At 41.0% G+C, this 11,137-nt stretch overlaps 1 pseudogene; it reads left to right on the plus strand.

Annotated features, from left to right (window-relative positions):
• The first annotated feature begins 1,165 nt into the window (after positions 1–1,165).
• LOC145516413 (nucleophosmin pseudogene) lies at positions 1,166–9,147 on the plus strand (annotated as a pseudogene).
• The last annotated feature ends 1,990 nt before the right edge of the window (positions 9,148–11,137 follow it).

Raw genomic sequence — 11,137 nt, forward strand, 5'->3', positions numbered from 1 at the left:
AATAGCTCTGGGCCAACATATCTCCTCTTTTCTTCAAATCTCTACTTGGATGACATAAAGCACCCAAACTCCATACCACATATGCAAGTCTTAAAAGCTATTCATACATCCCTCTCCTTGGCCTTTCTCTACCTGTAGAAGATAGAAAGCTAAAATACTGCATTTCCAAGCCTCCATTCAGCTAAGGGAGGCCATGAAACTTAGATTAGGCCAATGTGATGTCAGAAAAGTTCCTGGGGAAGAGAATCCTTCCCAAGTAAAAGGGAAAATCTTTGCTAGGATACAGCCCTCCACCTCTTGGCCCTTCTGCCTATTTTCTACTTGTAAAACAGGTACAAGGGCAGGGTCACAGCAGCCATCTTGAACCATGAGGAGATAAGCAAAGGGGTAAAGGGCTACACATCACAGTAGGTAGACAAGAAAGAACCTCACTATCCCTGGACTGCTGAGTTACTTTTTAAGTCCTAGAGTGTGTTACTATAGACGCTCTGTTCTGCAAACCACACACACTCCTAACTGGTACTTTCCATTCCAGTAGAACTTTCTGTTCTTTGCAGCTGATCACTAACATAAGGACAGGGACTGAACTCATGAAACCCTCTCTCACTTGGCCCCCTTTCCATTATCTTTTTTTACAGTAAATAACATTTACATCCTCCTGAACATATAAGCCATAAACCTAGGAGCTATTCTTGACAATATTCCCCCTTTCATGTCCATATCCAAGTCACCATGGCCTAAATGTCCAACCACAATCATCATCTTAATCCCCAGTTCCAGATACCACTGTCCTTCATCAGAGTGACTGTGACAGCCTCCTTGATTGTCTCCCTATCAATATGAGGTCCTCACATTGAAGGAAATGAACAAACAGGGAAGGTGTCTTGAACTAGAGAGTCTCAGTTTGAAAAGGTCAAGTCTTGCCTCAAAGGGAAGTTATTCTTTCCTTAATGGTTCTCTCAGTCATTGGGTCACAAGGATTTATCTCTTCCCAACTCCACATCTAAATAATGTGACTCAACCAAAGGAAACAAGGATTGGAGAGAGACTATATTTTGTGGGAGTGAGAGAATAAATATGTGTTCCTGAGGTAAGGAACTCTTTTCAGCCTAGAATCTGGAAAAGGAGCTTTGTCTAGTTACCCTATAATGGTGATCAGAATTGAATGGAGAAAAACAAGGTGAGTAACATGTAACATTTTTCTCTACCTTCATCCAAAGTTGCTGAACTCCGTTTAACTCTATCCCTTTCAAGAGCCCAATTTGGGGGGTCAGAAACCACAGATTTAAGCCTCCAATCTGCACTGTATGAACTTGGTGACATAGGTGGTCATTTTAGCCTCTCTGAATCACATATTTTACTTTGGCAGCTAGAACAAGGTACTCAATTGGTAAAGATTGAACCCATGCAGAAACGTGCCAAGAATCAATGAGGTTATATATATGAACCCCATCTATGCATTACAAAGCTTGTATACACATTAGTTCATTTGTTTGGACTTCTCATTCCCCAAACTCTACACTCTCTTCACTGTATTTAGAAACCATAGAGTTATGTCTTCTTTCACTCTTAATGAAAGAAGGCAATTCTCCCAAGGGCCACACCCTGAGTACCAGCCAGCTTTCCTGAAACTCCAGACTTTCTCTGTTGGCTTCCCCCTCTTTCACATGGCATTTCCTCAAGCCCCTCATGAAACTATCTTCCCTGGATCTGATTCAATGGTGTCCTGGGGAACAATTTACCCCCAGAAGTAAATTCCAAGTTCTACTCACAGGCACTAACTGCTTATCATACAACTTTCAGGATCTTTTACACAAAACTAAGTGTGATGGGGAGAGACGTACTGACTTTCTTTGAGCAGAAGGTCAGGGCATCTTGTGTGTAAATCTGTGTTTGAGATCACCAATCCCAGTGGAGGATGTGGCATCTGCAGTTGTGACACGTACCCTATGTGAGACAGCCCACGGTGTTCCTGGAACCAGCCCCAAATCCTCACCACCAACAATGCAGTAACTCATGGCGGTGGTTTGGGTGTTAAGTCATGTCCTACTCTTGCTACTGCATGGACTGTAGCCCACCAGGCTCCTCTGTCCATGGGATTCTCCAGGCAAGAATACTGGAGTGGGTTGCCATTTCCTTCTCCAGAGGATCTTCCTGACCCAGGGATCAAACCCAGGTCTCCTGCATTGCAGAAATATTCGTTACCCATTGAGCTATGAGGGAAGCCCCAGTAACTCATGTGTACTGTTTAAAGTGCCCATGTTTGCTCACAAGGTGATTAAAATAAACTACGTGATGAGTGTCTGTATATACGTGTGTGTGTGTGTGTGATGTGTTAGAATATTTGCAGCTTGTCAAATTTTTATTGGTATTAACTATGTTTGCAAAGTGTTCAATTTCTCATTCTGGAGAAAGGATAGTAACTATTTTAATTATCGGAGATTCCCACTGAAATAAATTTTAAAGGGATGGTAGACATGCAGCCAGAGTTGTGTTTTGTTTATCCAGTTGCCACAAGTCACAGAGGTTGATACCCCCAAAATTTCTTTATTTGATCATCTATATTGATTGAGAAGACTCCAATTCAGAGATGTGGAAATGGGAGGATCTTTCCCAACCTTGCCACTTCCCATCCCAAAATGAACTTTGAGTCTGAGGATGAGGGGTGAAACACTGTCTTCCCATGGGCTAGTATCTCTCACTTGAAAAGGATCTAAGAATCCACTCATGAAAGAATGCTGAAGCATCTCAGGTCCACTGGAATATTCCAATAATTAAAATACAACACCTCTTGGACTTTTCAACATGCTAAAAATGAACTTAAAGAAAAGCTAATCTAATCACCTCTTTTCACAGGTAAGGAAGTCTGAGACCCAAATGATGCAATGCGCAGAGGTGAACCCAGTCTCATGTTTCCGACAGGTCCTCTCCCAGACCTGCTAGTTCACCCAGAATGGTTGTTAAAGGTCATTCACAAAGAAGCACTCTTTGCTTTCAGCCTTCAGCCTCTGAAGATCCCCTCTGGAGCCATATTTAACATGCCATCTCCTTTCTGTCTGCTTATTCTACTGTAACAAAATATCATAAACTGGGTGGCTTAAACAGTAGAAATTTATTTGCTCACAGTTATGGAAGCTAGAATTCCAAGATCAAGGTGCCAACAGGGTTGATGTCTGGTGAGAGTTCTCTACCTTGGTTGCAGTTGGTTGCCTGCTCCTATGGCCTTGCCCCTGTGTGTGCATGTGGGAAGAGAGAAATAGAGAGAGAGAGAGAGAGAGACCTTCCCAATTTTTATAATGCAAACAGTTCTATCAGGTAAGGACTCAACCTCACTTAACATTAGTTACCTGTTAAAAGCCGTATTTCCAAATACAATCACACTGTATTTAGCATATGAATTAGTGTGGATGTGCATGCTAAGTCACTTCAGTCATGTTTGACTCTCTATAACCCTATGGACTGTAGCCCCTCAGGATCATCTGTCCATGGGGATTCTCCAGGCAAGAATACTAGACTGGGTTGCCATGCCCTCCTCCAGAGGATCTTCCCAACTCAGGGAATGAACCCTCATCTTTTGTCTCCTGCATTGGTAGGTGGGTTCTTTACCACTAGCACCACCTGGGAAGCCCCATGAATTACTGGTGGGAACACAATTCAGTCTCTAGCACTTGCACAACCCACTACTCAAGAGTCTGATTTTATAACCCTTGATCTCCAACTAGGCATTTGAAGAACATCAAACTGTACTAAGAATATCACTTTTTGTTTTTAAATATAGCCAGAGCATGACAATGGTTACAACCTTTAGTCTTCTAGACCACACAAAGTATTCACTTCACTCAACATATGCTAAGTTGCTTCAGTCATGTCCAACTCTTTGCAACCCTAAGGGCAGAGGAGCCTACTAGGCTCCTCTGTCCATGGAATTCTCCAGGCAAGAATACTGGAGTGAGTTGCCATGCCCTCCTCCAGGGGATCTTCCTGATCCAGGGGTCAAACCAGGTCTCCTGCATTGCAGGTGGATTCTTTACCACTAGCACCACCCGGGAAGCCCTCACTCAATATATCTGCCCCTAATTTATGGTGTCTGAGTAGTGAGTCCTGAACGTCTGTTTTGCCTAAATAAGGAAAACAGACAATTCAGTGTATCACTCCCTAACTTTAATAACATTTGGAGACAATATGACAAGGTTGATGTACTATAACACTTGTTAAAGTGAAACTCAACCCACATTGCTTTCACTAACCACCAGGCAGCCAATTAAACATCCTACAGCCCATGAGCTCAGTGCCTCCTAACAGAAAGGCCAAGCAACCTCATTACTGGCAAGATTAATTTCATCACTTTTTTGTGCTAAGTGCCTATGAGTCACTCCCAAAATTTGAAACACAAATACAAAATATTAATGGAAGTATTTCCCAAATGTGTGGAATTCCTCCTGGCTCTCTCTGCCCACTCATTTCACCTCTCCTGGGTCACCTACCTACAAAACTCACTCTACTGGCAACCCGCATTTTATAATACATGAGTTTAGGAACCTCAAAAACAAAAATAACAAGATGTGCCGTCTTTTACATATTTGCAAACTTGCATGCAAATTTGCATGCATTTTTGTACTGTAGGAAGAGTCCTCTGATCCATCAGTCATGTCCAACAACTGGCACTTGTTCTCACATTTGAAGCTTTGCAAAAGAAAGAGAAGAAAAAGACAAAATTTAATTCTAACGTAGAAAGCAATCTGTTTTACAGCTGGAGGCATTCAGAAATGCACAGCATGGAATGATGCTGTTTGTGCTGAGAGGTGTCTGGGGCGTTGAGGTCCTCCTAGCTGGGACTGCCTTGGTACAGGTGCTGAAGCATGAAGTCCCCAGAGGGCCAGCTACTCCCTCCTCTTCACCATCCCCCAGGACAGCTTTACTCACAAAACATGCACTCTGACCAACGGCTGAAATATATTAACTATTCTCACAGATCTCAAGGAAAACACATGATCCTAATTTTAGGTGTTTGAGAAGCAAAAAAAAAAAAAAGAATTTGAGTTTGCCAAGTAACATTAGGGTGATGACCCTCTTACTTATATGTGAAACCCAAGGTCTATCCTGACTTTCAAGTAATGAAAAAGTGATGCTCACAGCAGGGCTCTGGGCCCAGGTGTGGGTAACAGTATTTAGCAGGTATAGACACTGTATACAAATCAGTCAGTTCAATCTCTCAGTCATGTCTGACTCTTTGCGACCCCATGGACTGCAGCACGCCAGGCCTCCCTGTCCATCACCAACTCCTGGAATTTACTCAAACTCATGTCCATCGAGTCAGTGATGCCATCCAACCATCTCATCCTCTGTCGTCCCCTTCTCCTCCCGCCTTCAATCTTTCCCAGCATCAGGGTCTTTTCAAATGAGTCATTTACAACAGAAATATAACAGTGTTGGTTTGTAATCATCCTAATGGGCTATATACACACTTAAGTTAGAATGTAATATTCTGAAGTCATTTCCTGAAATAAGACCTTTTACCAAAATACATTGCAAATGTAAAATGAAATGATAAAGGACTAGAAGGAAATGTAAACAATATTGTATTATCTAAGGAGGGAGGTAGTCTTTCTAAGTATGATACCAATGACAGAAATCACAACCGTAATAGATTTGACTGTCTAAAAGCTAAAAGCCATCAAACAAATTAAAGGGAAAAAACAGTAACAGCAACAAAGATTACTAACACAGAAAAATACGTAAACAAACCTGAAAGCCTAAAAAGAATAGAAAAAACAATTTTGGCAACAAAGAAAACAGATAAAGAATGAGTAAACTTAATGTGGTGGTGGTTTAGTCTCTAAGTTGTGTCCAACTCTTGTGACCCCATGGACTGTAGCCTGCTAGGCTTCTCTGTCCATGGGATTCTCCAGGCAAGAACACTGGAGTGGGTTGCCATTCCCTTCTCCAGGGGATCTTCCCAACCCAGGAATTGAACCTGGGTCTCCTGCACTGCAGGCAGATTCTTTACTGACTGAGCTACAAGGGAAGCCCAAAACTTAATGTACACAAAGCAATTAAAAATCAGGAAGAACCCCTGTGTGATTCCTTCCTTCATGACTGTATCTCCATCCACTTTCTATCCTACCAAGTACTAGTCAGTACCCCAACGACAGTTTGATTGAAATGAACATGAGTCCTTGAGGCCCCAGAACTGACCAAAACTTGTGACTTTAAAGTGGGTGATAATGGAAGAAGGCTGAGCACTGAAGAATTGAAGGCTGAGCACCAAAGAATTGATGCTTTTGAACTGTGGTATTGGAGAAGACTCTTGAGAGTCCCTTGGACTGCAAATAAATCAAACCAGTCAATCCTAAAGGAAATCAATCCTGAATATTCATTGGAAGGACTGATGCTGAACCTGCAGCTACAACACTTTGGCCACCTGATGCAAAGAGCTGACTCATTAGAAAAGACCCTAATTCTGGGAAAGATTGAGGGCAGAAGGTGAAGGGTTCGACAGAGGATCAGATGGTTGGGTGGCTTCACCGACTCAATGGATATTAGTTTGTGCAAACTATGGGAGATGGTGAAGGACAAGGAAGCCTGGCGTGCTGCAGCCCATGGGGTCTCAAAGAGTTGGACATGACTGAGGAACCCAACAACAACAATAATGGAAGATGACCTACACTTATCTTTAAGAATAACTGATACAAAAGATAAATTGCACATTATTAAAACAGTGGCAATTAATTCTGCAAGCAGTCAAAGTTGGCAACTTTGAAAATATCTATATAGCCAATGGTTTCCCTTGGGAGCTTTGAAATAACACCACTTGTGGCTTAGAGTTAAGGGGTGGTTCAGAGCCCATGCATATTAATGGACAGTACTTGGTTGGCGTGAAGGAAGATGTAGAATCAGAAGATGAAGAGGAGAAGGTGAAACTCCTAAGTATGTCTGGAAAGTGATCTGCTCCTGGAAGTGGCGGCAAACTTCCAGCAAACAAAGGTCAAACTTGCTGTGAAGATGATGATGATGATGAAGATAATGAGGAAGCTGAAGAAAAAGCTCTAGTAAAGGAATCCATATGAGATGTGTGTGTGTGCTAAGTCACTTCAGTTCAGTCCAGTTCAGTTCAGTCACTCAGTCGTGTCTGACTCTTTGCAACCACATGGACCACAGCACACCAGGCCTCCCTGTCCATCATCAACTCCTGGAGTCTACCCAAACTCATGTCCATCGAGTCGGTGATGCCGTCCAACCATCTCATCCTCCATCGTCCCCTCCTCCTCCTGCCCTCAGTCTTTCCCAGCATCAGGGTCTTTTCAAATGAGTCAAATCTTTGCATCAGGTGGCCAAAGTATTGGAGTTTCAGCTTCAACATCAGTCCTTCCAATGAACACCCAGGATTGACCTGCTTTAGGATGGACTGGTTGGATCTCCTTGCAGTCCAAGGGACTCTCAAGAGTCTTCTCCAATACCACAGTTCAAAAGCATCAATTCTTCGGCGCTCAGCTTTCTTTATAGTCCAACTCTCACATCCATACATGACCACTGGAAAAACCATAGCCTTGACTAGACAGATCTTTGTTGGCAAAGTAATGTCTCTGCTTTTTAATATGCTGTCTAGGTTGGTCATAAAAGTATATGTCTTTTAATTTCATGGCTGCAGTCACCCTTTGCAGTGATTTTTGGAGCCTCAAAAAATAAAGTCTGCCACTGTTTCCCCATCTATTTGACATGAAGTGATGGGACCAGATGCCATGATCTTAGTTTTCTGAATGTTGAGCTTTAAGCCAACTTGTTCACTTTTCTCTTTCACTTTCATCAAGAGGCTCCTTAGTTCCTCTTCACTTTCTGCCATAAGGGTTGTGTCATCTGCATATCTGAGGTTGCTGATATTTCTCCCAGCAATCTTGATTCCAGTTTTTGCTTCATCCAGCCCAGCATTTCTCATGATGTACTCTTCATATAAGTTACATAAACAGAGTGACAATATACAGCCTTGACATACTCCTTTCCCTATTTGGAACCAGTCTGTTGTTCCATGTCCAGTTCTAACTGTTGCTTCCTGACCTGCATACAGGTTTCTCAAGAGGAAGGTCAGGTGGTCTGGTATTCCCACCTCTTTCAGAATCTTCCACAGTTTATTGTGATCCACACAGTCAAAGGCTTTGGCATAGTCAATAAAGCAGACATTGATGTTTTTCTGGAACTCTTTTGCTTTTTTGATGATCCATTGGATGTTGGCAATTTGATCTCTGGTTCCTCTGCCTTTTCTAAAACCAACTTGAACATCTGGAATTTCATGGTTCATGTATTGCTGAGGCCTGGCTTGGAGAATTTTGAGCATTACTTTACTAGCGTGTGAGGTGAGTGCAATTGTGTGGTAGTTTGAGCATTCTTTGGCATTGCCTTTCTTTGGGATTGGAATGAAAACTGGCCAGTCCTGTGGCCACTGCTGAGGTTTCCAAATTTGCTGGCATATTGAGTGCAGCACTTTCACAGCATCATCTTTCAGGATTTGGAATAGCTCAATTAGAATTCCATCACCTCCACTAGCTTTGTTCATAGAGATGTTTCCTAAGGCCCACTTGACTTCTTACTCCAGGATGTCTGGCTCTAGGTGAGTGATCACACCATCGTGATTATCTGGGTCATGAAGATATTTTTTGTACAGTTCTTCTGTGTATTCTTGCCACCTCTTCTTAATATCTTCTGCTTCTGTTAAGTCCATACCATTTCTGTCCTTTATTGACAGTCACTTCAGTTGTGTCCAACTCTGTGCAACCCTATAGACTGCAGTCTGCCAGGCTCCTCTGCCCGTGGGAATCTCCAGGCAAGAATAGTGGAATGGGTTGCCATTCTCTCCTATAGGTGATCTTCCTGACCCAGGGATTGAATCCACATCTAAAATGCATAAAAATCAAGCCAGAATAACAAGACTCAAAACTATTGACACCAACATGAAAAGGTCAAAAATCTCAAAAACATAGAAAAAAACTCCTAAAACACCAAAAGGAGCTGATTCTATAGAACACATTAAGTAGAATGCAAGCAAGTACAGAAAAAGGTGGTTCTCTTCCCAAAGTCGAACCCGAGTTCATCAGTTATATGAAGAGCTGCATCTGGATGACTGATCAGAAGTCTGTTCAATATATCTGGCAGTGAGAAATGTCTTTTAAGAAAATAGCTTAAACAGTTTGTTGAAATTTTCCATCTTATTTTTGTAACAGTTTATAATCTGACTGTCTTTTTTTTTTTTTCAGTTGGGATAATGGCATCTTTATTTCTACTAATCTCTGTTTCTGGAAGGGATTGGTTTGTTTTATTTTATTTTCTAATTGAAGTTTCAATTTAATTTAAAGTTTAAAAAAATTGATGAGAAAAAGATGAGTCCCCCAACAGAAAAAAATTATAGTCAAAGAACATGCTCAGATAATTTACAAACACACAACCCAAATATTTGGTTTTTTTTTTTAAGTATAATGTCCTTAGTAATCAAAGAAATGAAAAGTGTAAATATACATATATTTTTTCATTTACTAAATTGACAATTTAAAAAGAAATAATGGAACCCATTTTGGAAAAGAATGTGGGGAACCTTATAAATGGGCTGGGAATGACAGCTAATCAGTTTATTTCCAGGTTGATAATTTTGCAGTAAGAATCAAAAGTCCCAAAATTTACATTTCGTTTGACACTGGAATTCCAAACTCAACCTAAGGAAATAATTGTGGATAACTACAAAAAATGAAGCTATAACACCCATGACCGTGTTGTTTATAAGAGGGAAATAATATTGGGGATATCAATACAATATATCGTATTATATTTATACATCATAAGTGTATTGTATAAATACACTCATACAATAGAATATGAGGCAGTGATTTAAAATTACATCAGAAAGGCATTTACCACTATTAAATTTTGATAGGTTACTAAAAAATATAAACCTTTATTTATAAACATTTAATATATATAAACATATAAATGATAAATGATAATACTCATATAAAAGAGTAAAAGCATATAACTAAAATGCTAGTGGTGACGAGATCACAAATGATATTTATTTTGTTCTTTTTGCTTTTTTACTTCGTTTTGTTTTTTCATAGTTTCTACATTGTCTTCAAATAGTATATAACTTTTATAACAAAAAAAGGTGTTGTTTTTTTTTAATGACTTTTACAAGCATAAGGGAAAAGCCAGTAGTCCAACAAGCTTATGGGTTTCCCACCAAAGTAAATGGCTTTCATTTACGGCTTCCAAAGAGCATGCTGCCTCTCTTTCTCTCCCCTGATCTGTATCCAACTCTGTTATAATTTCCTTCACATCATGAAAAAAGTTACCCAAAACCCCAAGCTCACTCATTCAATTAACTCCCTACCTCTTCCTTACCCAGTATTCAATTAACATTGAATCACTTTAAGTCTTGCTATTTTAAAACCTGCTGTAGCTAATCTATTTTTTTTTTAAACGATCAGCTCTGGTTTTTACTTCTGAGCCTTCAAACATCTCTGAGAACAAGGGGATCTTTGTCAACAAGTCACTTGGTTGTTCTGGGCCTGTTCTCTGGAGTTCGATAGGTGTGTAAGACAAAATGGAACAACTTGGACATTTCCAACTCACAGCAGCGGTGTGCCAAGGAAAGCAAAGAAAGCAGACCTGTTAGGGCATGAACATACCTGACACGGGTCAGGGTAAGGATCTTTTTTTAAATGAATTACCCCACACAGTTCTGTAGGAAGCACACTGCAGTCTCATGCTGTATGGGTCTCTGGCCCTTGTCTGCAGTCGGCTACCTGTGTGACTTTGGACAAGCAGTTTAATTGTTCTGTGTATTCTTTACATCATTCCTAAAATTACGGTATTATTTCTAAGATGACATCTAAATTGATGGGCCTTCCTGCCCCTTTTGACCCAAATTGTGTTACTCTAAGGGCTTCCCTGGTAGCTCAGATGGTAAAGAATCTATCTGCAATGCAGGAGACCTGGGTTTGATCCCTGGATTGGGAAGATCCCCTGGAGAAGGGATAGACTACCCACTCCACTATTCTTGCCTAGAGAACCCGATGGACAGAGGAGCCTGGCGGGCTACTGACCATGGAGTCACAAAGAGTTGGACACAACTGAGAGACTAAGCACAGCACAGTGT

This window comes from Giraffa tippelskirchi, chromosome 1 (genome assembly GCF_054371585.1).
Source record: "Giraffa tippelskirchi isolate mGirTip1 chromosome 1, T2T-mGirTip1v1.2.pri, whole genome shotgun sequence".
NCBI lineage: Eukaryota > Metazoa > Chordata > Mammalia > Artiodactyla > Giraffidae > Giraffa > Giraffa tippelskirchi.